The 26,658-nt window shown below is 38.4% G+C and overlaps 1 protein-coding gene across 9 annotated transcripts in view; it reads left to right on the forward strand.

The window, feature by feature from the left end:
- The window catches only part of PTPRT (protein tyrosine phosphatase receptor type T), a 793,719-nt gene that overhangs the window by 552,807 nt on the left and 214,254 nt on the right, over positions 1–26,658 (forward strand). The window lies entirely within an intron of this gene.

Raw genomic sequence — 26,658 nt, forward strand, 5'->3', positions numbered from 1 at the left:
AATACTAACTCTTTTATTATTAGCAATAGAAAATTTTCACATTAGAAAATATTCTCTTCTCGCAAAGACAAGGGAAACTTTTTTAGTGTCAGATATTTCTTTGGTCAAGATGGGATACCAGTCATAACATCACAAAATCACGGGGCTGAAAAGGATGGGAAAGGTCACCAAATATCTACCTCTCTCCCCCTACACATAAAACAATCAACATTACAACATCACAGTTAACTGGTATTAGTGCTTATTCTTGAATATCTCTAATGACCGAGAACTTACTTCTTTATGTGGTAATTTTACTGATCTTTGGGGTGTCCGTGGCTCTAAGAAAGCCTTCTATTGTACTGCCTGAAATATGTTTATTTTTTTCATGTTTTTCATGTTTTTATTTATTTCTGAGACAGAGACAGAGCATGAGTGGGGGAGGGGCAGGGAGAGAGGGAGACAGAATCTGAAGCAGGCTCCAGGCTCTGAGCTGTTAGCACAGAGCCCAACACGGGGCTCGAACTCACAGACTGTGAGATCATGACATGAGCTGAAGTCAGACGCTTAACCGACTGAGCCACCTAGGTGCCCCAAAATATGTTTCTTATTATAGGTTCTACCCAATGCTCTTGGTCCATACCCTTAGGTCCCAAGAGAACCAATGCGATCACCTTCTTAGGTGGTATTCTTTCAGTTACATAAGATCTTTCCTACCATCCACTTCCCCTCTGTTCAGATACACCCATCTGGTCTTATTTTCTGCAAACTAAATATCTTTAGTTCCTCTTATGACACAAGTATTTCCCATTTTGCTTTTGTGCATATATCTCAGGTTGCCATATTTCACTCAACAAATATACAACGAACACTGACATAAGCTAAGCCCTATAGTTCATATTAAGGTTACATAGTATGCACAACCCTCCCCTCCCCTGCAAGACTTTTTCTTAACATAAGGGAGTCTGGTGTGTGCCATGTTCCATGGTATATCTGGAGAAGTGAGAAACTCACTGGAGAAAGGAAAGCTGAAACAAAAGCAAGATTTGGTGAAGTGTGTGCTGAATAGCCTCTGTAGGCTCTGGTGGCCGAGATAGAGAGTTTAGTCTGTCAGTGGCAGTCATTACCTTATGAGAAACCTGGATTGAGGAACTAATTAACATTTTAAATGTCCACATACCCATTTAAATTCCACACTGGTATTTCAGTTCTGCATTTATTACTTGCCCAAGCAACATTCCTCAGAGTCTAAAACTACAAAGAGAAGCTGCCAGACTGCCTTCCATCTGTCCATCTGGTATTTCCTCTGCATGAAACACTCTGATGTATTGAGGAAGAAGACATAAAGATGGGCAGAAAGCATCTGGGGGCCCATCTTGTCTCTGTTTCTCTGCATCCCAGACTGGCCAGTTTGTTGGTCGAGCACAATTCTGAGAAGGTGTGGCTTTCTCTGCTCTTGGTGACATGTCAAGAGGTGCTGTTTGGGTTTCCATGCTGTGAAGAAGAGTAGCAGCTGTACTCAGTTCACTCTATATCACATTCCTACCATGACTCTAATAGAAACCCAGCTGGAGACCGAGTCTATAGAGACAAATGGACCCCAGGAGGAATTCCCCAACCCAAGTGTGGTTGGCCTTGAGTGGAACAAGCAGGTGAGGCAAGAGAACTGTGGGAGGTTTGGCTTTACACACTTCACACAGTAAACTACTTCCTCAAGGAAGGAGGCTTGCCATTGGGAAAGAAGTCACCCCACTCTGAAGCTACCTCATCCAGGAAGTAGTTTCTACTACTGCTTCCGGATGAACAAGGCCATTTAATTACTTATGCCTTCCATCCCACACCATGTGTGCTCCCATTTTGGAACTAAGATTTGCAGGAAAGGAATTGGATGGGTGCTTATGCCAGGTGTCTTGAGGGAAACATAGAGGGACAGAGGAACAGGAGGAAACAGAAAAAGGAGCAGAGGAAGAGCTGTGGGAGCCGGATGCTCAGCATGTTGTATTTTTCTGACAAGGAAAAAACTACACACTGTTTCAAATTACTGTATTTCGTATTAAGTTATACTGAAAAGAGTTAAGTTAAAGAGTCATAGGAGCAGAAAAGCCATTCTCAGTCTAACAAATCTCTGCCGGCCCTTCTCAGATTTCTCCATCTCATAAAGGGCAGCAGACAATGCAGTTAAGCCTGGAGGATTTTTGAGGAGAAAATGTTATAACCCACAAATTCTTTATCAGCCCAGTTGTTGTTCTTGTGTAAATACATCAGAAAGACATTCTCAGTATCCAGGGGCTCCCGCATGCTCTGCCTCTAATAAATCATTCAAAGAGCAATTGACCAAGCAATGAATCAAAATAAAGAAATCAAGAACAGAGAAATGTAGAATGAAAAGACCAACACTGAACTTGGAAATTAACTAAACATAGTGTTAATGCTAAATAATTGCTATAAATATGTTACAAAAGAGAAGGTTAATATAAAAAAGTAATTAAAGAGAACATGTAAGGAATTAACAATTCTAATCAAGGTCTGTAATCTGCTGTTATGTCAACAGAAACTGAGAAAGAGTTGGAGGATTGATGAGTGTAAATAAAAATCTGCCAATTTCCCCAATTTAGACAGGATGGAACAAATAGCAACTACTTTATTTTTGATACTGAGAATTTTTGAAAAGTAAATTTTTTTAAACATAAAGGCAGATTTCCAATCTAACCTTTAAAAAACAGGAAACAACAATCTACAAAGAAAATGGGGAGAAGCAAAGGAAACTGTAAGTGATGAAACTGTAAGTGATGAAAATCAGCAACTATAAAGCAAGCCAGAAGACAAAAGTACCAGGTTTGATTCTTTTAAGTGGTTCTTTGTTCCCCTCTTTAAAGAGGAAAAAATATCTTGGATCAAGCTATTTCCATATTACTAAAAGATTAAAACCAAACAAAGGATGAGGCCAAGTCACATTAAATTAAAACAAATTAAAGGAAAGCAAAAAATGGCCATTTGTTGCAGGATAGTCGTTGGCCAGATTGAATAACTTACTGTCAATCAATTTTATTGCTCCCAACCCTACCTGCAAGTTTCATCAGAATGGGGTAAGAAAATTTTAGGGTCCAGGTATATTTATTCTGGATATTAAATAGAGTTTCTTTTTCAGTTCATCAGACTGGATAAATATCCAGCCTGTGCAATCAGACTACCTACACACAAAACCCTAATAACTCTGATTTTAAGTAAGCTATTAAAAATAGTTACATATGATTGATCAATTAATTAAGTAAACCTCTAGCAAGTGCATACCAAACGTCAAAAAAAGGCATTTCTTCACTCATTAAATGTTGACATAAGATCTGTGTTGAATATTAATGGGATGAGGATAAGGATATTCTGTAAATTCTATAGTAATCTACATAAATGTGGAAGTATTTTAATCCATCTCTGTAAACACAATGGAGAGCCCAAGTATGATGTACATCATGAGGCATGGTGCTCAGAGACCTTGCAGGTATTTTCCTGAAGTGTGGATTGTTGACAGGCACTTTTACTGGGAATTTTGATCAGATTAGTAATATCACATTTAGCCATTGATGCTTTCTTATGGAGAACAAAGGCAGTGTTGGCTGTTAGAGCACTGTCCTTGGTTCTGACTCCTCAGTGCCAGTCTTTCTTGTGAATCAGGCCATATTGTAACCATTTATTTTGGATATGGCTATATCATAGATCTATTATATCATTTTAGAACTGGGTAATTTTGCAGTGTCATCTAATGCAGACCAGCAGCCTACAAAGAAATCTCCAATAAGGTGTTCTTGGCAGGGCATTATAGAACCTCAGCTTGATCACTGCAATTCTCTGGAGGGAAAGAGTTGATTCCTTTGTGGAGCAGGTAAAATTATTAGAACTTTCTTCCTTCTATAAAGCCAAATTTGGTCTTCTTAACTCTGTACTCTTGGGCACTTGTATTTATTTGAACAAATCAAATCTTTCTTCCCATGTCAGCCTCTTGGAGAAAATAAGACCGTACCAATTACCATCTTTGTTTGGTCACCCAGGCTATATCTTATTGATGTCTAGCATGCAGTTACTTCTGTTTCTCACTTGGAATGATTTTCTCTATCTTCTTAATCCTATTTATTCTGTACTTTCATAGACATACTCCTTTTTTCCAATGCCCTCCTTCAAAACGATGCCTAGAACCTAGAATTGTACTTCAAAGATAGTTAGACCATGCCTGCTACATGTTCACTACCCCTCCTCGCCTTACCATTTTCTAAAACATTATTTCCCTAACATTCCAAGATATTTTTCTCACTTTGGGGCCGTTATGCAAGCTGTAATTCTACCTGACTGTCTCTTCTCTTCATTCTTTGCAGAACTAGTACCTTCTCATTTTTCAGGCCTCCTTTTCGATGTCCCATCCTCTGAGAACTTTGCATTTATATTTTCTAAGAGCTGTCCATGACAGTACTCACTTACATGTTAACCTGTTGTTGTTTTTTTTTTTTATAACACTGAGCACACTTTTAATTGCACTTATTTTTGCGTAGTGCATGCCTTCATCCTTAAACTGAGAGCTACCGGAGGTAGCAGCTCTGTTTTGTTTGCCTCTGTATTCTCCATACTAAATACAATATTTAACACATAGTAGATACTTGATGATTGTTGCATGAGTGAATGAATGAGAGTATGAACTGTTTCGAACTGCTTCTTGTTTGTGAGTCTGTTTTCTTGCTTATGAAATCGAAATGGTAATATAAAACTCACACAGTCATTTTGAAGATTAAATGAGAAAAGATCCTGAATTCTGAAAGATACCAAGTAAGTGTCAGTGCAGTCTGAATTTCCATTCTGTGTGGCATGAGAGATGTGGTTCTGAGCTATTTTCACCATAGACAGATGAGCCCCTGGAGGACCTTCCTTCCATCATAGCACTAAGACTTTTCCCCAGCTGTCTCATTTCCCAAGCTCCAGGCTCCTGGGCAGCCTTGATTTCCTCCAAATCTTCCAAATGGTACCCAGAGTAACTGTCTCAGTTGTAAACAGCAGGTGGGTGCAGTTTTGCATTGTTTTCTCCCCCACTCCTCCCAGAATGAGGTCTGCTGAATCTACTGTTCTCTGCATCCCCACCACCATTAGCCATAATTGTGAAGTTGAAAGGACCATAATTAACGGTTGGATGCAAAACAAGTGTGGCAAATTCATGCAAATATCCACCAGAAGCCACCTTTTCTTGGGCAGGGTTGTTGTGCATGTTATATTTATGCAGAGAGAAAACTCTTTCCTTGCCATATCTTTTTCATCATGCAGGAGCACATTTAACCTGGATGATGCCTCTGCCAAATGGTGATCTAAATAAGAGAATTGGGAAGTAGAGGGTGATTGTTCTCATTCTCTCGCTTTCTCTTCCAGCTCCTGAACTCAATTGCCTCTTGAGAGCAGTTGGAAGCCAGATGCTATTTTGAAGGGGTCCTCATGTTTGCAGTGTAATCACATTATAATAGTGAGGATTATCTAGGTAGAGTGTGGTTATGGAGAGTTCTGTGTCTCTGAATGTACTGGAAGGAGCTATATTTAGTTGTGTCCAAAAACTGTTAAAAGAATGTTTGTACATGGATTGGTTTTCTGAGGCATGGAAAGAACTGAGAGGTAGTCAGTCATCAGACAGACTTGGCTTTGAATTTGGGCTATTTCCAATGATGTGAACTTGTGCTGTTACTTAACATCTCAAGATGAATGACCTACCTCCCCCACCCCGTGCCCAAGTTCTTTTCCTTTTTGCTGCTTTCCTGCAGCTCCTCTCCTGAGGCAGGGGAAGGTTGGAGCGTCCTTATCTAACCTCAGGAACTATGTCTATGTGGCAGCTGTTGACTGTCTTGACTCACCCATCACTTAATTGCTTCATAACTTCACTTCAGGCTTTATTTTTATTAGTTTAATGTTTCACACATGGTCCGAGTCTGATCTCTGTTCTTGTTAAATCTTGTGACATAATTGATTTTGTCTTTGGGGAGTGATCTTGCCCCTCCCAACCCTGTTTCCTGATTCTATTTCTCCTTTAGTGACTTCTCACTTGTCTCCTTTAGTGACTTCTCACTTGTCTCCTTTAGTGACTTCTCACTTGTCACGTGAGGAAAGCTCAGGTGGACCATGGAATGAGAAGATAGGGGAGGCCCAAGCTCAGATGGGTTAGGGTTAAGATCATACAGGGCTATCTCATGACTTGGGTTTTAGATATTCCAATCAGGGAATTTATAAGAAAACCCCTGTATTGGTTAGGACAAACTAATTTATGCCATAGTAGCAAACAACCATCAAATCTCCATGTATTATCAGAAAAAGAAATATTGTTCATTCCTTCTGCATGTCCAGAATGGGTCGGCAGAAGGACTCTGTTCATCATAGTCACTCAGGGGGCTGAGGCTAAGGGAAAGTCCATTTTGACATATGCTTACACAATCACCAAGACAGAGAAAGAGAAATGTGGCAAAAGGGTGCTCATTCTAAAAAGTTTCCACACAAAATGATACCTACCACTTGGACATTTCATTGGCCAAGGCTATTTATGCGGCCATGCTTAACTTCAAAAACAATGAGGCAGCTGATTCCAGCCAAGTGCCAAGAATGTGAACTTAAGGAATTTGAGAACATCCTTAATGACCACCACACTTCCTTATTATTGCCCATAATGAAACTTTTCCATAAAATTCCCATGATACACTCAATCTTGAAGCACCTGTCCATTTCCTATTACAGATCCTGAGAACTTTCTATTATTGTGCTCCTACTGCATCCCAGACACTAAGAAGATGCTATCACCTGTGCTACTTCCCAATTGGTCTCACAAAGCGACTCCATTTAAATCAGTGAATGAATAGACTGCCAGGAGCATCCAACAATCTCATAGAATCTCAGTTACTTCATACTGAAGAAGGGATTTTAGTAACAGCTTTCTCATTTTATCTACAGCGATACATGGTAAAGAAATGTCTAATACTCCCTGTTGACACTATTCCACTTTGAAAGGCAGTGGTTCTTCCGAGTCTACCATGAAGTATGGTTGAGAGGCCTCAGAAAACTTTAGATCTCTCCCACCCATCAATTGCTGCCAAAGTATCAGAAAACTGTGAACTGAAGACCTCCACGTATTATTTTACTGACTTGTTACCATAGTCCTATGTTAGGAACTTGTCTCTGGATTGTATCAGCTTTGCTGCAGCTGAGTGAAAGTAGAGAGGGAGACTGAAATGGACATTTGGAAGCCAGGGTTATCACCAAAACCTTTCTATAACCACTTTGGAAAGCTTAGGCCTGGTCAGTGCCCCTCCAAGTCCTGCTTTGTCACCGGAGCCTGCTTTGCCTGCCGCATCAACCTGCCCAGTCCTCCTTCCCAATCCTCAGATCCTGGGGATCACCCAGCCTCCTGAGCATACCTACCTCTAAGCTCCATTCTACCATGTGAGCCTTAGCACCTGCTATTAAAAGTTCTGAACTTCTATTGAAGCCCTGTTGGGGCTCAAACTTCTCTTACTAAGTGAGAGAGAAATTCCCTGAGTGTCACCTTGTACAAATACCAAAATGAGCTCTCCCAGGTTGCTAATTTATTTTTTCACTCACTCCTAGTTCCTACAGATTTTATTATCATGGTATGAGACCTGAGGGACCAAGAACATTTTCCTTTCAACACAAAGATACTTTAGACTCATTTGGAAAAGGAAATGGAGGTTACCCAAATGTTGATAGCTGATAATCTTGTCAGTCTGGGTGTTGAGGCTCCAGCCCCCAGCCCTCAAAAGGCTCATGGAAATAGCAACCTAAGTTTCCATTTAGCAGGGGTTTCTGCTTCCATCAGGCCCCTTGCAAACCAAGGGTCCTTATGAAGTTTGGCCCAATTGGCCTCCAAATGGTGAAAAAGTTGGGATACCACTGAATTTGGAAACTGGATCTATGACTTTAAAAACTGGCTCTGCTATTTTTCAGCTTCATGAAATGAATACCTGCCTACTAAACTTCAGTTTCCCCATCTGTCAAGTAGGGACAAGATATGCCCTCCCAAGCTCCCCGGAGTCTTTGTAAGGAATAAATAATAAATTGTGATAACTTTATTCATATTCCTAAGTACCTTTTGAATGAAGATATCACATATACGTGTATGTGTTTGTGCATGCACACATGTGCAAATTCAGCATATGTGTATATATGCATAATACACATAAATATTTTAGCATGTGTATATAATTATGTGTGTATATACGTGAATACGTATGCATACTGACTTAATATAAATTTAAAATTAGCTCAAGAATCTTAGCAGAAGAAACGTTGTCATTACACTAGAGGCCTAACATAGGTGGTTAATGAAATAGAACATTAGCTGTACCTCCTGAGCTTCCTGGAAGCAAAGGCAAAAAGGAATGTATGGCAGATTTGCAAAGCTTCTCTTCATGGAAAGAAGCATACATACTTTCCATGGGAGACTCTAGAAGGGAGATTTATCATGTATATTCTTACATAAGGGGCTCTGAGGAGATACTGGCCAATATCATACTATCTCTACTCCAACACTCAACACTATCTCTACTCCAATACCATACTCCAATCAACTTGTGATACAATATTAAATTGAAATTTAATGGACTCATTTACACTCAGTGATCTTGTTTCTTGTGCTGTATAATAGCATTAATGCCATCAATTAATTCCATTAAATAAATTAATGGATCTCAAAGTTTTTTTTCCCTAGGCATTGTTGATGAACATACCTGGTACAGAGTCTGTTGCATAGGTTGGCACTGACCATCCATGTGACCTTAAGAAAGTGATTTAAACTCTATGAATCAAGTTCTCATTCGGAAAATTTTTATGCCCATAGTATCAACTTTATCAAAATGTAAATATTAAATAAGAAGATGCATTAAAAATGCTTATCATGGTGCTTGGCTTGCCATAAACACTGAGTTAGTGTCAGCTATCATTATTAGAATGTCACAGGTGATATATATGAGGCAGAGTATAGAGGTGTACTAAGGAAAGGACACGAAAAATCAGTGGTGCACAGACTTTTGAAACCCATCAATCAAATTTGAATAGACTGGGAATAGGGTTCAGCAGGAGGTAATTAAGGGAGGAGAAACAAAATCAGCAAAGTCCAAAGTGTGCAAAGACACCAGTTGGCACACTGGATACATCGAGGAGACAGGAAGAGTGAGATTTCAAAGGGAGGTTAGAAATGTACTTACAGAGAAACAAGTGGGCAGTTCTGGAAGCCCTTCCTGGAAACTGAATGTTGGTCATGTTCCAACCTTTACATCATGGCCCCCAGATTTGCCCATTAACTCAATTTATTGGGCTGCAGAGTTGATGAGATTCACAGAAACCAAACCTACATGAGACTGGTAGAGATAGTAAGCAATGACTTCTTAAAAACTGAATTGTTCATTCCTCCCCTCCAAAAAGATCCCTGGGTCTTTCCTATCTTAGAAGTCTGGGTTGCCCAAGACATCTCATTTGCTGTATCCAGTTGCTCACCAAATCCTAATGGTTCGACACTCAAATTTTCTTCAATCCACATATTCTTCTCATTTCCAGTGTCACCATCCTCATCCTAAATATCATCATCTTGTGCCTGGGAAACCTCAACAGCCTCCTAACTGGTCTTCCCACATCCGCTCTTCCTTGCCTCAAGCAAGTGTAAATTGCACAATTACACAGCAAGTGTAAATTCATACTGTATGTATCTTCATTTAGCAGATGAGCAAGCCAAGACTGAGGATGTGCCGAAGCACATTCCAGGAGCAAGAGACCGAGCTGGGTTTGAACATGAACATGTAAAAATGCCATTAGGCAGCCTTATACATTTAGTGCCTTGATGCTGATTCATTACCCCACAAAGTGGAATCTGACTAGACTGAAATCAGCAGGGTCTCTAAAAGACCTCAGATCCCCCACACATCACATTTATCTCTTTCTCTGCCCAGATATGGCCAGCCTCAATCCCCTGCTTAATCTTGAAACACCTGCTGGCCCTGCCGTTAACATCAACAAATAATGAGGAGCTGTACTAATAACAATTATCATAATAAATTGGCCCTTGATTACATCTGTCACCTGAGAATTTCAAAGACTTTACAAACATCAATTAGTAATTACAGCTCAAAGGATCTCTCACAGAGAGCCGTGATCATTAAGGTCAGATAAGAGCTGTGCAGGGAGGCATGAAGGACGGCTCTAGCTTCCGTTGGTCTAGACCTGGGAGTTCCCAGTCCCTTGTGGAAGGTCTAACACTCTCTCCATGAGGCCCAGGAACCACACTTTGGACATCCCAGTTAGAGTATAATTCTGGTGTTGAGGAATGGGAAGCATGAAATGTAGTTTTAGAAGGGAGTGTATAGATTATACAGTGCCCTTCTTACAACAGAAAAAGAAACTGTTGTCCAGAGTGGGGAAGTGATTTGCCCAAGATCAGAGCCATGACTTGAACCCAGTGTCCCCCATTTATCTGCATTTGTTTATTCTGCAAAACTGTGTCATCATTGGCCATTCTCTCCTCTGTAAGGAGATGCTGCTGATGGTGGTGGTGGTGGCAGCAAAAATCCAACAGTCATTTATTAAGGGCTTGCTCTAATCTGGTGGGGAGATACACAGGTAAACAGGTAAATAAGGTACAGTTCCTGCCCTGGAGAACCCACAGTACAGTGGGAAAGACAGTCATGAAAACAAATGTGTACAATAAACCGTATCAGGGGTCTCATTGGTGGAGTACCCACTGTACCCCTGGAAGCCTGGAGATGGAGGGGATGAGAAGGTACTTAGGAAAAGTTTCATAGAAAAAAATGACAATTCATTTGAATTTTGAAGGTAAGTGGGTATTTCTCATGCAGACAATAGGTCAGAGGACTGAGCGTGTCCTATAAAGGAAGCATCTGAGCAGAGGCCCAAATTGTATCATTCCGTGATTTGGGAAGATTTGATAGGATTGATTCTGAGATATAGATAGAAGGCCAGAGAGAGAAAGACAGGAAGCAGATAATGAGGGGTGGGAGGACTTAGCAGGCTATAGTTAAAAGCTTAGAATTTATTCTCTTTTAGACAGGGAACATGATTTTGTCAATAATCCCAGTATCAATTCATTATAATAATAAAGCCATGCACGTCTACTTCTTTGCATCTCTCAGGCACATGTGCGTTCAAAATTTTGTTCAACCCAGTGAGATGTGCATTGGGTATTGCTACCATTCCATAGATGAGGACAGTGTGATTCAGAAAGATTAAGGAATTTGCCCAAGGGATTTGCCCAAGGGATTTACCCAAGTTCACTCAACCAATGAAAAACAAAACTAGAATTTGAATGTCTAACATCCCCCATTTTTTATGGCATGATCAGTATGTGCCAGGTACTGTGCCATCAGTGAAAAGAATGAGCAAGTCTCTTGCCTTCATGATCTTTCTTTATATCTGGTGGGAATCATGGAAAGTTCATAAAAATTACAATTTCATGTAAGGATGGGTGAGAATAGAAAAGAATGATCTATGATAGAAGGTGACTGGAGAGTGTGGCAATTGAGTGGAACCATCAGGGAAAGCATCTTGAGGAAGTGACAGATATAGAACTCAAATGATCAGGACATGAAGATTATGAGATTCCAGGCAGAGGGAATAGCAAATATAAAGGCCCTGAAGACGAAATGAATTGAGTAGGTTCAGGGATTGTAAACAAAAGCAATCTGCCTAGAGGGGGAATGTAGTAAAAAGAAGAAATGGCAATGTTGGTTTATGCAGGGAAGTAACAATCAAGGGGAAGAGCTGGGGTTTTACCCTTAGTCTACCAGGAATCCATTGGAGAGTTTAAATAGGGATTAGTGGGATCTGTCCTAGGCAGTTAAAAGATTACAGAGAGGCATGAATTATCAGGTCAAGAAAGGCTGTAGGTAGAGTGGACAGAAAGCTATTGCAGCCATTTAGGAAAGAGATAATGGCTGTAGAGAAAGGTGGTAATAGCTGAGACAAAGAGAACACAATATATTCAGGATGTGGCAAAAAAATATTCTCTCCCTTTAAGAAATTTGTTAATATGGAAAATTTCAAACTTGTACAAAAATAAAGAGTATCATAGACTCATTTCTGTATGCCCCTTATTTCAACAATGATCAACCCATTGCCAGTCTTCTTTGATCTACCCCAATTCACTCCCTCTACTCTGGCAAATATTTTTGACTCCTTGTTTCAAAGTCATTTCAAACTTACAGAGAAGTGTCAAGAATAACATAAAGAGCTTTCATAGACCACCCTAGCTCCCTAATTGCTTACAGATTACCATATTTGCTTTACCATCCATTCTCTCTGTCTCTCTCTCTGTCTCCCCAACTCTGTCTATCTATCAATCTGTCAGTCAGTGATCTGTCATCCCTTTACACCTAAATGCTTCAACGTGCATTTCCAATACAGTACAATACAATTACTAGGAAATTAATGTTGATGTAATACCATTAGTCCCAGCTTTGCCACTTGACTCAATTATGTCCTTTATGTCAGATTTTTTTGTTTTTGTTTTTTTTAATCTGGCCCAGGATCACTTGGTACATTTAGTTGTCATGTCTCTTTAGATTCGTTATATCTCAGCCTTTCCTTGGCTCTCTTGACCTTGAGCCTTGAAAATTATGATAGGCCAGTTATTTTGCGGAATGTCCCCATGTTAGGTTTGCTCGGGATTAGATTAAAGTTATGCCTTTTTTGGCAGGAATACTACAAAAGTGATATTGAATTCTTCCCAGTGCATCGTATCAGGAGGCACTTTATATCCATGTGTGCCATTATAGGTAATGTTAAAATTGATCCTTAAAGTGTTCTCCACCAAGGTTTTCCTCACTGTAAAGTTACTGTTTCTTTTTAATGTATACATATCTTGTGAGGATTTATTTCTAGGCTAGGTAAACATCCTGTTCTTCATCAAACTTTCTTCCCTTAGTTTTAGCATTTGTTGATGATTCTTGTCTGAATCAATTCTTGATAAGATGTTTGCCAAAGGATGTTTTTTCTCATTCCATGATAATTTATGTATTGGTTAACATCTGTTGTGAGGATGGGCTCTCCTTTCTCCCTTGTTTTTAATGTATTATTTATTTCTATTAGTGAAAACTCATAGATTCTGATTGTACTGAGTCCATGATAACCTATTGCCATTATTATTTATTTTTATGCTCAGATTGTCCCAGTCTTAGTGGGAGCCCCTTCTAGTCAGTTCCTATACCCTTTTTTTTTTTTAAGATATATTTTGCTAACTTATAGCCAGGTGAAAACTATACATGTATCTTCTGATTTTTGTTTTTATGTACAGATGCATTTGCCAAAGTAGGATGGAACAAGTATATCTCATTTAACAGGTCATTAGTTTGATCTATTGATTTAAGCATTTAAGTAAGCAGTTTGTAGCTCTCATTTGTCTCTCTGTCCAGATTGTGCAAATATAAGAAGTATACCTTCAGAGAAGTACCTTTGTCCTTGTGATATGTCCCCATAAGTTCTTGGAAACTTTTTTTTTTATTTTTCTGGTACGATTTATTGTGCTTTTTGTGCACCAACTCCAATTCCTTTTAATAGAGAATGGTACTTAGAAACCAAGATCTGAGAGCTGCTGAGTATCATTGCTGATGGGTATTATTGCTTCTGGCTCTCACAGTGAAAACAAATACAAGATATACATGTACCTATATACTTTCCTATATCTATCTGCCTCTCTGACTGCCTACCCAGTTAATAATAATCTCTGTATTAAAAACCAAGAGTTTATAATTATAGCCCTCATTCCAATCCAACATCACAGGATTCATTTCACTCTTCACCCCTCCCATATTTCAGCTCACTTCTCTGGCAGTGAGAAATTTTAATTATTCTCAACATATTTCCTTATTCACTCAACCCTGGAATACGTAAAAATTATTTTCAGAATTACTAACCTATATCACTTTGTAAAACAAACCAACTAACTAGGATTCAACATAGACTTATAGATGGTCTGTACAAAATATTGTGTTCAGAGTTAGTTGGTTCTTTTTTCTTTCTCTAAGGTACGGTTGTTTATTGGGAATGTAGTTAGGTTTATTTGGTTATCTTTGTTACTAATTTTGGGTTCATTTTACCCATTTATTTTTTGAGACGGGGGGAGGAGCAGAGGGAGGGAGAGAATCTTGGGCAGGTTCCACGCCCAATGTGGGGCTTGATCTCACAAGTGTGAGATCATGACCTGAGCTGAAATCAAGAGTTGGCCACTTAACCGACTGAGCCACCGAGGTACCTGCCCCTTTCCCCATTCTTACTGCTTTTTTTTTTTTTTTGGATATGTAAAACATTGCAACATGGTTCCAAAAGTGTAATCTATACAAAAGAAGTGTATGCAGAAAGGTACATACCATTTCTTTCCCCCCCATTCCCACTATCCCCTGTGGGAAATCAGTGTCATTGGTTTCTTGTAAATTATTGGAAAAAATTAAGAAGTTCACATATATTTTATTTCCTCTTATAAAAAAGGTGACATACCATGGAGACCTGAAAATCACTTTATATTATTTCATAGAGATCATTCTTTTTTATAGCTTCATAGTATTTCATGATGTAGCTATATTAGTCTACTCAACTATTCTCCTATATGTACATATAGATTTTTCCCAGTATTTTTCAATTTGCAAACACTACTGTAATAAAGGAATGTATGAATATATATTTCTGTATTTTGGGAGGTGTCTTCAAAGTTATACACAAGAAATTTTATCTTGGCTATTAAATAATGCTGCAACAAATGTAGGGGTGCATGTATCTTTTTGATTGAAACAACCTAAGTATTCATCAGTGGGTGAGTGGATAAAGAAGACGTGTCATGTATGTACATATATATGTTTATATGATGTGTATATACACGTGCACAGTGGAACACTACTCAGCCATTAAAAAAAAAAAAAAAAGAATGAAATTTTGCCATTTGTGGCAGCATGGCTAGCCAGACTTTGAGGATATGATTATGCTAAGGCAAATAAGTCAGAGAAAGACAAATACTTCATGACTTTACTTATATGTGGAATCTAAAAAACAAAGCAAACAAATATAACAAGACTCGTACTCATAATACAGAGAACAAATTGTTGGTTACTAGAAGGGAGGGGCTTGGGGGAGAGCAAAATGATTGAAGGGGAACAAGAATGCCAACTTTAATAAAATAAATTGGTCAGGGGCAATGTATGCCATAGGGAATATAGTCAATAATATTGTATCAACTTTGTATGGTGACAGATGGTAACTAGACTTGTTGTGGTGATCATTTCACGATGTATAAAAATGTTGAGTCACTGTGTTGTCTACATGAAACTAATATAATATTGTATTTCAATTATACCTCAATTTTAAAAGAAGAAGTTTTATCTCAAAATGTTTTTAATCTCCTTTCTCTTATTATAAGTGAAGTCATATATTTTAAAATATATGTTCATATATTTAGGAGACATTTTAATTTAATTTTTTAATTACTGCTTTATATATGTATATTTTTAAGTAAACTTTGTCCCTATCGTGGAGCTCAGACTCATGATCCGAGATCAAGAATTGCCTGTTCTACCAACAGAGCCAGCCGCTTTTCCTTAGGTCTTTTGCCTGAGGAAAAAAGGCTTTTTACCTTTTCCTCTCAATTTCTAAGGTCTATTTATATATAAGGAAGGGATATTAGCTCTTCTCTTTTTAATTTTTTTAATGTTTATTTTTTAGAGAGAGACAAACAGAGTGTGAACGGGAGAAGGGCAGAGAGGGAGACACAGAATCCAAAGCAGGCTCCAGGCTCTGAGATGTCAGCGCAGAGCCCTGACGGAGGGCTCGAACTCACGAACTGTGAGATATGACCTGAGCCGAAGTTGGACGCTTAATTGACTGAGCCACCCAGGCAGACCCTCTTTTCTTTTTACTTTAAAGTGTTCTTTTTTTTTTAAATTTATTTATTTTGAGAGACAGAGAAAGCACAAGTTGGGGAGGAACAGAGAGAGGGAGAGAGAAAGAATCCCAAGCAGGCTCTGCACTGTCATTGCAGGGCTCGATGGAGGGCTCAAACTCACGAACCCTGAGATCATACCCCAAGGCAAAAATCAGGAGTTGGGCGCTCAACTGATTGAGCTACCCAGGCACCCCAAAGGATGTTAACTCTTTCTCTGTGCTATATGTTACAATTTTTCCCAGTTTGTTGTCTTTTGACTCTGCTTATCAGTGTTTTTGCCACACCAAAAAAAAAAAAAAAAAAAAGGCAGTGAAATGCATCATTTTTTTTTTATTGCATCTACACTTTGAGTCAGAGTGAAAAATCTTACACCAAGTTTATAAAGGAATTCACACATGTTTGCTTCTACTGCTTGTATAGTTTCATTTCTTTACATTTAAATTTCTGATGTTTGGTGTTTATTTTTGTGTATGGTGTGAAGTATGGATTTAATTTTGTCTTTTTTCCCCAAATGTCTGTTTGGTTGTCCTAGCAACATTTATTTATAAGTCCATCTTTGCCCCAGTAATTTGAGATGCCCCTTTTCTCATATTTTAGATTTTCATATGTTCTTGGGTCTTTCTCTGGATTTTGCATTCTGTTCCCCTGGCCCATTGGCCTATTTATGCACTAATACTGCACTGGTAAAATTACAGAGATTTTATGTTTTTAATATGTGTTAGGGCAAGTTGTCCTGCCTGGACTTTCTCTTTCAGTGATTTCCTACTTTTTGCATGTTCATTTTTTCATGCAAGTCTTAGTATCACTTGTCCGGCTCCATAAAAATCCTATTAGTAATTTTACTGCTGTTACCACTCATTTATACATTAATTAGGGTGAACTGACATCTTTAAGATGTTATATTGTCCTAGCTGAGAACAGAGCATAACTTTTTTTTGTTCCAGTCTGCCATTATGTTTTTCAGGGGTGTTGTAAAATTTTCTTTATAAAGGTTTTGCACTTCTTGGTAAGTTCATTACGAAGTATTTAAACTTAGTTGTCATTGTAAATGGGATTTGCTGGCATCATATCATCTATAAGTTGTATATATGGATACTGTTCACTTTATATGTTAATTTTATATCCTGCTAATTTTTATCATTAATTCTCTAAGGATTTCTAGATATACCATGATGTCATTTGCAAACAGAAATATTTTCAAGTTTATTTTCCAATTTATATGCCTCTATTTGATTTCTTTTATACAAGTTGCACTGGCTGCTACTTCCAGTATTTTCTAAAGGGGTAGTGGAGACAGAGAATATTCTACTCTTGATCTTGATGTTAGTGGGAATGCCTTTACTAAATCCCCATTAAGTAGGATGCTGATTTTAGGACTAAAATATATTTTTTCATTATATTATGAAAGTATTCATCAATTCCTATTTTCTTGAGTGGCTTTTTAAATTAGAAATAAGTATTGAATTGCATCAAATGCTTTTTTTATGTTAGATATAATGATAGGATTTTCTTCTTTGATCTCTTAACAGTGTGTGTGTATGTATCATATGAATGGATTTCTTCACATCGAACCAACCTTCCACTTCTAGAATACATTCCTCTTGGTCATAGCATTTAACTTTTCTCAATGCAAGTGTTGAATTCTGTTTACTAACATGTTAAGAGTTTTACACATTCGAACATAAAATTGATCTATAATTTCCCTTTTTTTTTTTTTGGCATTATCTTTACTAAGTTTGTGTGTCAGTGTTAGGCTGGTTTCATAACAAAATGAGCAAGCCTTCCTTCATTTTCCATGTTGTAGAACAATATATGTTAGTGCTATCTTGTCTTCAACAGTCTGGTTGCAGTTTCCCTGTGAAAACATCTGGGCACCGTTTGCATAGTCCTTGATATCTTTCTCTGTTTCTTCTGTGGAATGTACTGTAAGTTTTTTATTTCTATTAGGACCCATTTTTCCTAGGCATTTATCAATTTCATTTAGCTTTTCAGAATTTATTTCCAGACATCTAAGGAGCAGTCTCATTTTTACAGATTTCTTCTTTTTCAATAGTTATTTCCCCTTGTCATTTCTTATGTGTATAATGGTGCTTCCTCTCTTTTTACCTTTTTTATTCCTTACTATTTTTCTCTTCAATAGTTTCTGCTTTTGCATTTATCATTCCCCCTTGTATGCTTTTTGGCCCATTTTTGTTCCTTTTCTAGATTTTTGTGCTAGAAATTTGATTTTTTTTCATTCTTTCACTTTATCACTGCTCTGTTTTTCATAGATTCTGATCTGTAGAATCTTCATTATATTTTAACTCCACATTCGCCCAGGAGTAAGTCAAAAGAAATTATTTTGGAACTTTCCAGGAGGAAGGACCTGTTTGGTTTTTTAATATTCTTAATAATTTCTAATTTTATTATACTGTAATCATAGAATATTGATAATAATTCTACTTTATGGAACATAGTGATGCTTTCTTAATTAGCTAATGCATGCTCAGTTTTTGTAAATGTTTCATAAGCTCATAAGGGGAAGGTTTCTGTCTGTTAACAGGCTGTAGGGTTTGATGTACATCCACTGGAGCTGCCTAATTATTTTAGCTTTTCTAGGTCTGTGCCTGTCTCTACCCACTTGATCTGACTTATTCTGACAATAGTCCATTATTCTTGCATCTCTTCTAGTTTCTACTTCATAAAGGTGATTATTGTGGGCTTGGTGCGTAGATATTCATACCTGTTATATTTCCCATTAATTGTAGGTTTAAAAAGTGTCTTTGTTGTGTTTAATGCTTTTTGAATTGTATTCTGGTGTGTCTGATATCAGGATTGCTATTTCTGCTGGGTTTTTTTTTTTTATGTATAATTTTCCCCATTCCTTTATTGTTGCCTTTCTGAATCACTTTGTTTTAGGTGTGACCTTTATACATAGCAGATAGTTGGGTCTTGCTTTATGAGGTAATTTGAAGTCTCTTTCATTTAATTGTGTGAGTTAAACCCATTCACAAGTGTTGACATGACTGACATGTTTGGTCTCAACTCTAGCACCCATTCTTTATATCCTAATTTAATATGTGTTTTCCTTATTCATATGTGCTAAAATATCTTCTGATATTTAGAAAGGTTTGTACGTTTGTTCTGGTACTTACCTTTGTAACTCTTTAATCCTCTTTTCATATCTAACCTTTTCTTGTCTGGTTGGTCAGCATTTTCCCCCAGAATTATTAAAGTATAAATAACAAGTAATAATTGTATATATTTAAGCTGTAATGTGATGTTTTGATGCACATGTACATTATGAAATGATTACCATAATCAGGCTGATTACCATACCTATCACCTCACATTGTATGTGGTGAGAACACTTAAGACCTACTCTCTTAGCAAGTTTCAAGTATAACATAGAGTGTTTTAGGGGCACCTGGGTGGCTCAGTCAGCGAGTGTGCGACTTTGGCTCAGCTCATGATCTCACAGTCTGTGAGTTTGAACCCCACATCAGGCTCTGTGCTGACAGCTCAGAACCTGGAGCCTGCTTCAGACTCTGTGTCTCCCTCTCTCTCTGCCCCTCCCCCCTCGCTCTCTCTCTCAAAAATAAATAAACATTAAAAAAAAGATAACAATATTTTACAGATCTGCAGAATTTATGAGTCCTGCATAACTCTTGGACCAGTATCTTCCCATTTCCCCTGCTCTCTAGCCCCTTAAAACCACCCATTCCCCTCTCTGCTTTTATGATTTCAACTTTTTTAGATTCCACTATGTGAGATCACACATATTTGTTTTTCTTTGTCTGGTTTATTTTATTTTGCATAATGTCCTCCAGGTTCATCCATGTTGTTGCAAATGGCAGGATGTCTTTCTTTCTTAAGGCTCCGCAATAGTTCATAGTTCTGTATGTACCACATTTTTCTTTTCCCTGCTCCAAACATCCCTCAGACTATTTAGCCATGCTGATCCCCTCAGTGTTCTAGTTGGGGCAACAAAGAAATGAGCCTCTTGGGCAGCATCTTGCCTGTCTGGGGAAGCCAGGCATTCACTGTGTTCTCACATTCCCCCAGGAGAGAAATCGTGGGCTGAGGGGGTCTCTCTGGGCACTGGGCTGTGCCACTTTGGGGGACATGTGACACAAGTAAAATGAAATTGCTCTTCTTACCCTCTTGGATGCATTTGTTTTCAGACTTTTTGCTCCAGTGGGGTACTGCAACCTCTCTGCTGGACTTCTGAGCTCTCATAAAGGTGCTCTCCTCCGTGGCTGGGAGGAGAAAATTACATTTCTGTGGGAGGATGAGTGCTGGAAATTCTTATTCTGCCATCTTGCAGACATCACTGGCTTGTCAATTTTTGATGGTATCCATCGACTTTCACCTAGTGCCTGTGAACAACCAATGAATTTGTCCTACTCTCCTTTTCCCCTGTTTATTCTCTTTCTCACTGTTTCTTGCATTACTCCTGCATTGTCAGAAAATATAACATTTCTGTGTTCTGCTCTCAATTATGTCCCTGCCTTGTTTTAGTCTTTTATTTACAATAAATATATTAAATGCTTACCGTTAGTCTTTTTGCTGAAATTTTCTCAGTCCACTCTTTGTTGAATGAAATTTATCCTCTGATACATTCCTCAAGAAAGAGTCACAGGCGTGGTATTCATTGAGCTGTTGAATGTTGAAAGTTACTTTCCTGTAGCTTTGATATTCAAAAGACACCTGGCTAGCTGTAAAACTCTTGGTTCATAATTTTATTCTTTGAGTTTCTTGAAATGCTGCCCCTTATTTCATGGACTTTGATGTTGCTTTGGAGATATCTCATGACATCTCTTGCCCTCGTGATTTCTTTGCCTGGAGTCTTTGAGAACTTTTTTTTTTTTTTTTTTTTAAGTTGAATTGTTTTATTAGAATCTTGGAATCAGTCTTTTGAGTCTTTGGGTCCTTTCAATATATAGGCTCAGGGTGTCTTTTAATTCCAGAATTTTCCTTTGATTATTGTTCTAAATCTCTCCCTATCCAATCGTTCCATCTGTCTTCTCAGGAATTTCAAGTGTACGTATATTGGAACTTCTTTGTCTTCCCTCTCAGTCACCTTTCACTGACCCTTGCTATTTTATTCTTTATTTTATTTTCTTTTTCTTGTTTTTTTTTCCTTTCTTCAGTGCCACTTATTAAAATTTTTCTTTGGACACCTTGTTATTTAAACATCATTTCTGAAGTGCTTTTGCCTTCTTATTTTCCTAAGTTCACTCAACTCTTTTTTTTTCTGCTGACTTTTTATGCATATCAGTTTTTAATCTTTGCATTTCTAATTCAGAGTTGTTTGAGGAAATTTAATTCAATTTGGAGTGGTGGTTACAATTTTCTTTTTGGTTTGTGATGGTTTTGTTTTGTTTTTCCCTTAATTTGAGGGGGGTTTATTTTTATCACTTGAGATGTTTTTGTTTTTATTTTCTGTTTTCTTCGTAGAGTAGCTTTATTTGGCACTTTCCTTTTATTCATAGTGTAGATTGAAGGTGGCTTACAAGATTTTAGTTTAAAAACACAGTATTCTGATAGGGGAGTGAAATATGATTTTTTAATGGATGACTAAGTCTTCTCTCTGATGGAGGATGGGTGGATGTATGTTCTTGGACTCATGTGGCTGCTGTTTTCTCTCTTTCTTTTGACTCACAGGATCTTAAAATTCCTCTTGCCTCTTTTCCTTTTCCTCAATAAATCTCCCAAGGGCACATTTCCCTTCTTTTTACCTTATTTTCCCCTATAAGTGATCTATTTAAGGTTGCCACCTTGAATTATGTGTGCCTTCAAGTCCTTTCCACCTACTCAGTGTCTTAATCTATCAGCATTTTCACACATTTTCAGATTTTTTATACATACAAACTTGGTTTTGCTAGAGATCGTTTTATTATTATTTTTATTATTATTATTATTATTTTATTATTATTTTTTAGAGAGCTGCACATAGGCAGGGGTGGTGGGCAGAGGAAGACGGAGAGAGAATCCTAAGCAGGCTCCATGCCCAGTGTAGAGCCCAATATGTACTTGATCCAATGACCTTGAGATCATGACCTGAGCCAAAGTCAAGAGTCAGATGCTCAACTGACTGAGCCACTCATGCTCCCCTAAAGATCATTTTAGATCAATCTTACACCGTCTACTAGCTCACCTCTCTTCTCTTTCATGTTGCTTTTCCATATGGCCCTTGCTGTCCACAAAAGCTTGTGCTGAAAACCTTAAAAATATTTCATTCATTTGTGGTGTTTAATTTTTTTCCTAACAGTGATTATGAAGTTTTGAGCATTCTCTGTATTTTAATGATGCTAATGTTGTGTACTTTGTGGATTTTTGGAAGAGAGTCAAGGGGAATTGGGGTACAGAGAGGCTAGACTGAGGACCCAGTTGGTGTCCGTACCAGAAGCCAATACTGATTCATAACCATGGGGTGGGGTGAGGTGTTGGAAGGCCTCTAGGGTCAGGCACAGCCAAAATATGCCTTCCAAGGACGGGGGAGGTTGAAACAGGATCCCTGCACTCACTGTCTTGGCCACCACCATCTCTTGGCTAGACTACACCACATTCTTCCTATTTACTAGTTTTTCTTGTACCATAAGTCTGTTCTGTATATAACAGTCTCTACATTTTATTATTTTATTTTTGTAAGTTTATTTATTTATTTTGAGAGAGGGAGAGAGAGAAACAGTGGGGTTGGGCAGAAAGAGAGGGAGAGAGAGCATCCCAAGAAGGCTCCTTGCTTTCAGCACCAAGCCTGATGCAGGGCCTGATCTCAGGAACTGTGAGATCGTGACCAGAGCTGAGATCAAGAGTCAGAAGCTTAACCAGTTGAGCCACCCAAGCACCCCTAAATTCTTTACATTAAAAAAAATGTAAATCTGAGGGGCGCCTGGGTGGCTCAGTCGGTTAAGCGTCCGACTTCAGCTCAGGTCACGATCTCGTGGTCCGTGAGTTCGAGCCCCGCGTCGGGCTCTGGGCTGATGGCTCCAAGCCTGGAGCCTGCTTCTGATTCTGTGTCTCCCTCTCTCTCTGTCCCTCCCCCATTCATGCTCTGTCTCTCTCTGTCTCAAAAATAAATAAACGTTAAAAAAATTTTTTTTTAAATATAAATCTGAAAACTTCATTGTTTCTGCAAATAAATCTTTGATGGCTTCCAGTTGTTCTTAAAATATAGGCCAAAACTGTACAGTCTAAAAGGCTTTACGAGGCTTCTGTCTCTAGCTTCACCTCATATCATTCTCCAAGTCCTTCTTTATAATGTAACCATTCCAGACTTGTTTATATCTTCCACTACACCATGCATTTTCTCACGTCCAAGTCTTTTCACATTTGTTCCTGAATCCAGGACACATTTTTTTTTATACTTCATATATCTAACTCCTACTTATCTCCCAAGTCACAAGTTAAATGGCCTTTTCTCAAGGCAGTGTATCTTTTTCCTTCCCATCCACACTTCGTGTCTTCTTCTTACACATACTTAGCACCTAGTACTTCTTCCTCACAGTGTTTATTGCAACTTGTAATCAGATACTTACTTGTGAGAATAGGTATCTAATGTTAGTCACAAATATTGGAAAATAATGTGTACATGCTCCATGAGGACATGGGCCATGTCTGTTTTGCTCATCCTGTAACACTAGTACCCAGCACAATGCCTGGCACATAGTGATCATTCAGTAATCATCCATATAATCAATAGTGATCACATCAATAAATAACTGTTGATTGGCTGACCAAATGAATAAATAAATAAAGGAATAAGTGGGCTGTTGAGGCCCTAGCCAAGTCTTAGAGGAATATCAAGGCAGGAGCCAAAGCAACTTGGCAAACTAGACTATGGTGTCAGGGCTAATTCCCATTGTATTTACTAGGGTATCTCAATCTTGGAGAAGACAAAGGCATGAGTTATGGTAAGTGGGAAAATTATGTGAAAACTAGGGTGAGAACCAAATCCCCATCCTATACATAGGGCAGTCTAATGGGAGTAGAGTAAGAATTGTATGTACTACTCAGGTACCTAGGGCTTCTTGGTCGGGGTAGTGACACAACTTAACCTAAGTCTAACTGGATAATAATTAGCATCTACTAAAATGATGCCTTGGACATTATGCCTCTGAATTAGAGAGACATCCTATAATTTCAGCAGATGGTGAAAGGATGGATGTATAGATGAGACAGACTTCATCTAGTCTTGAAATGGGGGCTATGAGTAGGTAAGTAGTTGTAGACATGAGGCATTTGGGTTTTTTTAGTGAGCTATGTGTTGTGGGGTGTGGTATGATATGGAGTGATGTCAAGAAAACAGAGTACTGAAAGAAAAGGCATACTGCCAGTAGCTGAAACCAGACTCAGCATTTTGAGAACTTGAAGCAACCTTAGAATACCCTGCCCACTCTACCAAATTGGCCTTTTCCAACCCTGTCTCTGTATTTGATTCATGGGGAAATTGAGCCATAGAGAGCAGCAGTGACTTGCTTTATATTGCCCAGCACTGGCAGAGCTTGAGTAGAAGCAGGTCTCAACAGAATCACAACAGTTAGGATATTAAATTCTACTCTAAGGTGATATATACCTGTGTCCAGATTTGCCAGTCTGGAGTGGGGACTGGGCTGTGAGTGAAGTTAAAATGATAGGGAAAGGAAATTATATTGTACTGTCCCAGAATATATGACACATCTAGAAGTAGGATATAATTAATGGAGATAGAACAGAAAGTGTACCAAATGTTTCTCCTTTCCCCAAAGCTTTATATAATCTTGGCACAAAGAAAGTACTCATTTCCTGTTTATTGAATGGATTGGGGACTTTGGGTATGTGCACACTGGCCAGACTTCCCATATGTTGGGATGCAGAATGTCTAGCATGTTCCCAACTTGCTTGCTAACAATTCAATCACGCAGAAGGGCAAGAGAGTGACTTAGGACTTTGTTATTCTGTATCTAATTCTAACCAACAAAGACAAATTGGTTATGGAATTAGAGGTGTCAGGAATTTGGGAGAAAGCAGACATGTCAACATCATGTTTGTGAGAGCCAGGGAGAGTCAAGTATAATGAGACATGTGCTCCAGATTATAGAAAACAGCTTTTAATAGATGTGGGGTGGAGGAGGTGGTGTCAGAAATGGCTCACTTTCACACATGCAACTATGGAAGGGAAGAAGATTCTCAGAAAATTGTCACAAATGACCCAATGAAGGAAAACAAGCAGTAGAAGAAACCATTGAAACTACCCAGATTCCCTTTAATATGACCCATTTTACAGAGAACATTCCCACAGAAGGCAGGTTAGTGTTTTCACTACTGCAGGGATGAAGTGACCCAGAGGGAGCATGATGTGCTGGTAATATTTGGTGTTTTCATCTGGGGTGCTGGCCATAGGTGCGTATTTACTTTGTGCAAAACTTGGCAAACTTGGGTGCCTGGGTGGCTCAGTCAGTTAAGCATGTGACTCTTGGTTTTGGCTCAGGTCATGATCTCATACTTCATGAGTCTGAGCCCTGCTGGGCTCCACACTGACAGCAAGGAGCCTGCTTGGGATTCTCTCTCTCCCTCTCTCTCTTCCCCTCCCCTGCTAACAGGCACATGCACTCAATCACACACTCTCTCTCTCTCTCAAAATAAATAAAACTTTTTTTAAAAAAGATTCTTTTTCTCCCTCTGCCCCTTTCTCCTATGTGTGTGTGTGCGTGCTCTCTCTCTCTCTCTCAAATAAAAACTTAAAGATAGAACACGTGGAAAATTGTAGTTAAAGTTAGTATACTTGTCTCTATGTATGTTGTACTTCAAATGAACCAAGTAATGCCTCTTAAGTATATTTCTTTCACAAATTATTTTTAAATGTTTATCTTTGCATGTTGTAGTAAAGATTGTACTTTGCTTTATTCCTTTAATATATTCTTACATGTACTATGCCATGTTATTATATGGTACAATTATTTTTGATTAGCTTCATAATATTCCACTGTGTGGATAGACTACAATTTCTTTACCATGCCTGTAGGGTTACACCGGTATGTGGAGCTTCACTTTAACTTTTATAAAGACCATTGGAACCAACATCTTAGGATATAAACCTTCTAACATTTCAGGTTATTCCCTGAGAATAGATTCTTAGATGTGAAAAGATTAGATTGACTCTCTTTGAAGTTGAGATCCATATTTACCAATTACCCCCAGCAGTGAAACCTCATCAAACTCTTGCCCGTTGCTGTATGTAATAATCTTGTACAATTGGCAAGTTTCCTAATAATAGCACTTGTAAAAATCTTTTTTCATTGTATTAATACAAAGTTGGAGATTCTTCTTACCATTCCTAGTCTCTTGGTATGGCTCCCACCCTGCACAGTTTCTGGGTGATGGTCATTGTGGTGGTTGCACAGCCATGTGAAGAAAGCTTTCAGTCCTCAGGAGCTTGTGCTTTCTGTAACCATCTCAGGCTTCAGCTCACTGACCCTTTAAACCAGAGAGCAGAAATGGAAGCCAGCAGGAGTTGAACATCTGCTCTTTCTCCAAGCTTGAAAACAAAAAATTAGTTGGCTCACTTTTATCATCATTTTCAAGTTTTACCTCATTTGTTACTGAAGCTTCTTTGGCATCACATTTAGAGAGTTTTACTTTATTTTCATATTTTTTATTCATAATTTTTCCTTCTTTCTGCCTTCTGGATGTACTTTTTAAAAAACATTTTTCTTGGGGCGCCTGGGTGGCTCAGTCAGTTGAGCGTCCGACTTCAGCTCAGG

This window comes from Herpailurus yagouaroundi, unplaced genomic scaffold, assembly GCF_014898765.1.
Source record: "Herpailurus yagouaroundi ecotype Mexico unplaced genomic scaffold, PumYag 196, whole genome shotgun sequence".
In the NCBI taxonomy this organism is placed as follows: Eukaryota; Metazoa; Chordata; class Mammalia; order Carnivora; family Felidae; genus Herpailurus; species Herpailurus yagouaroundi.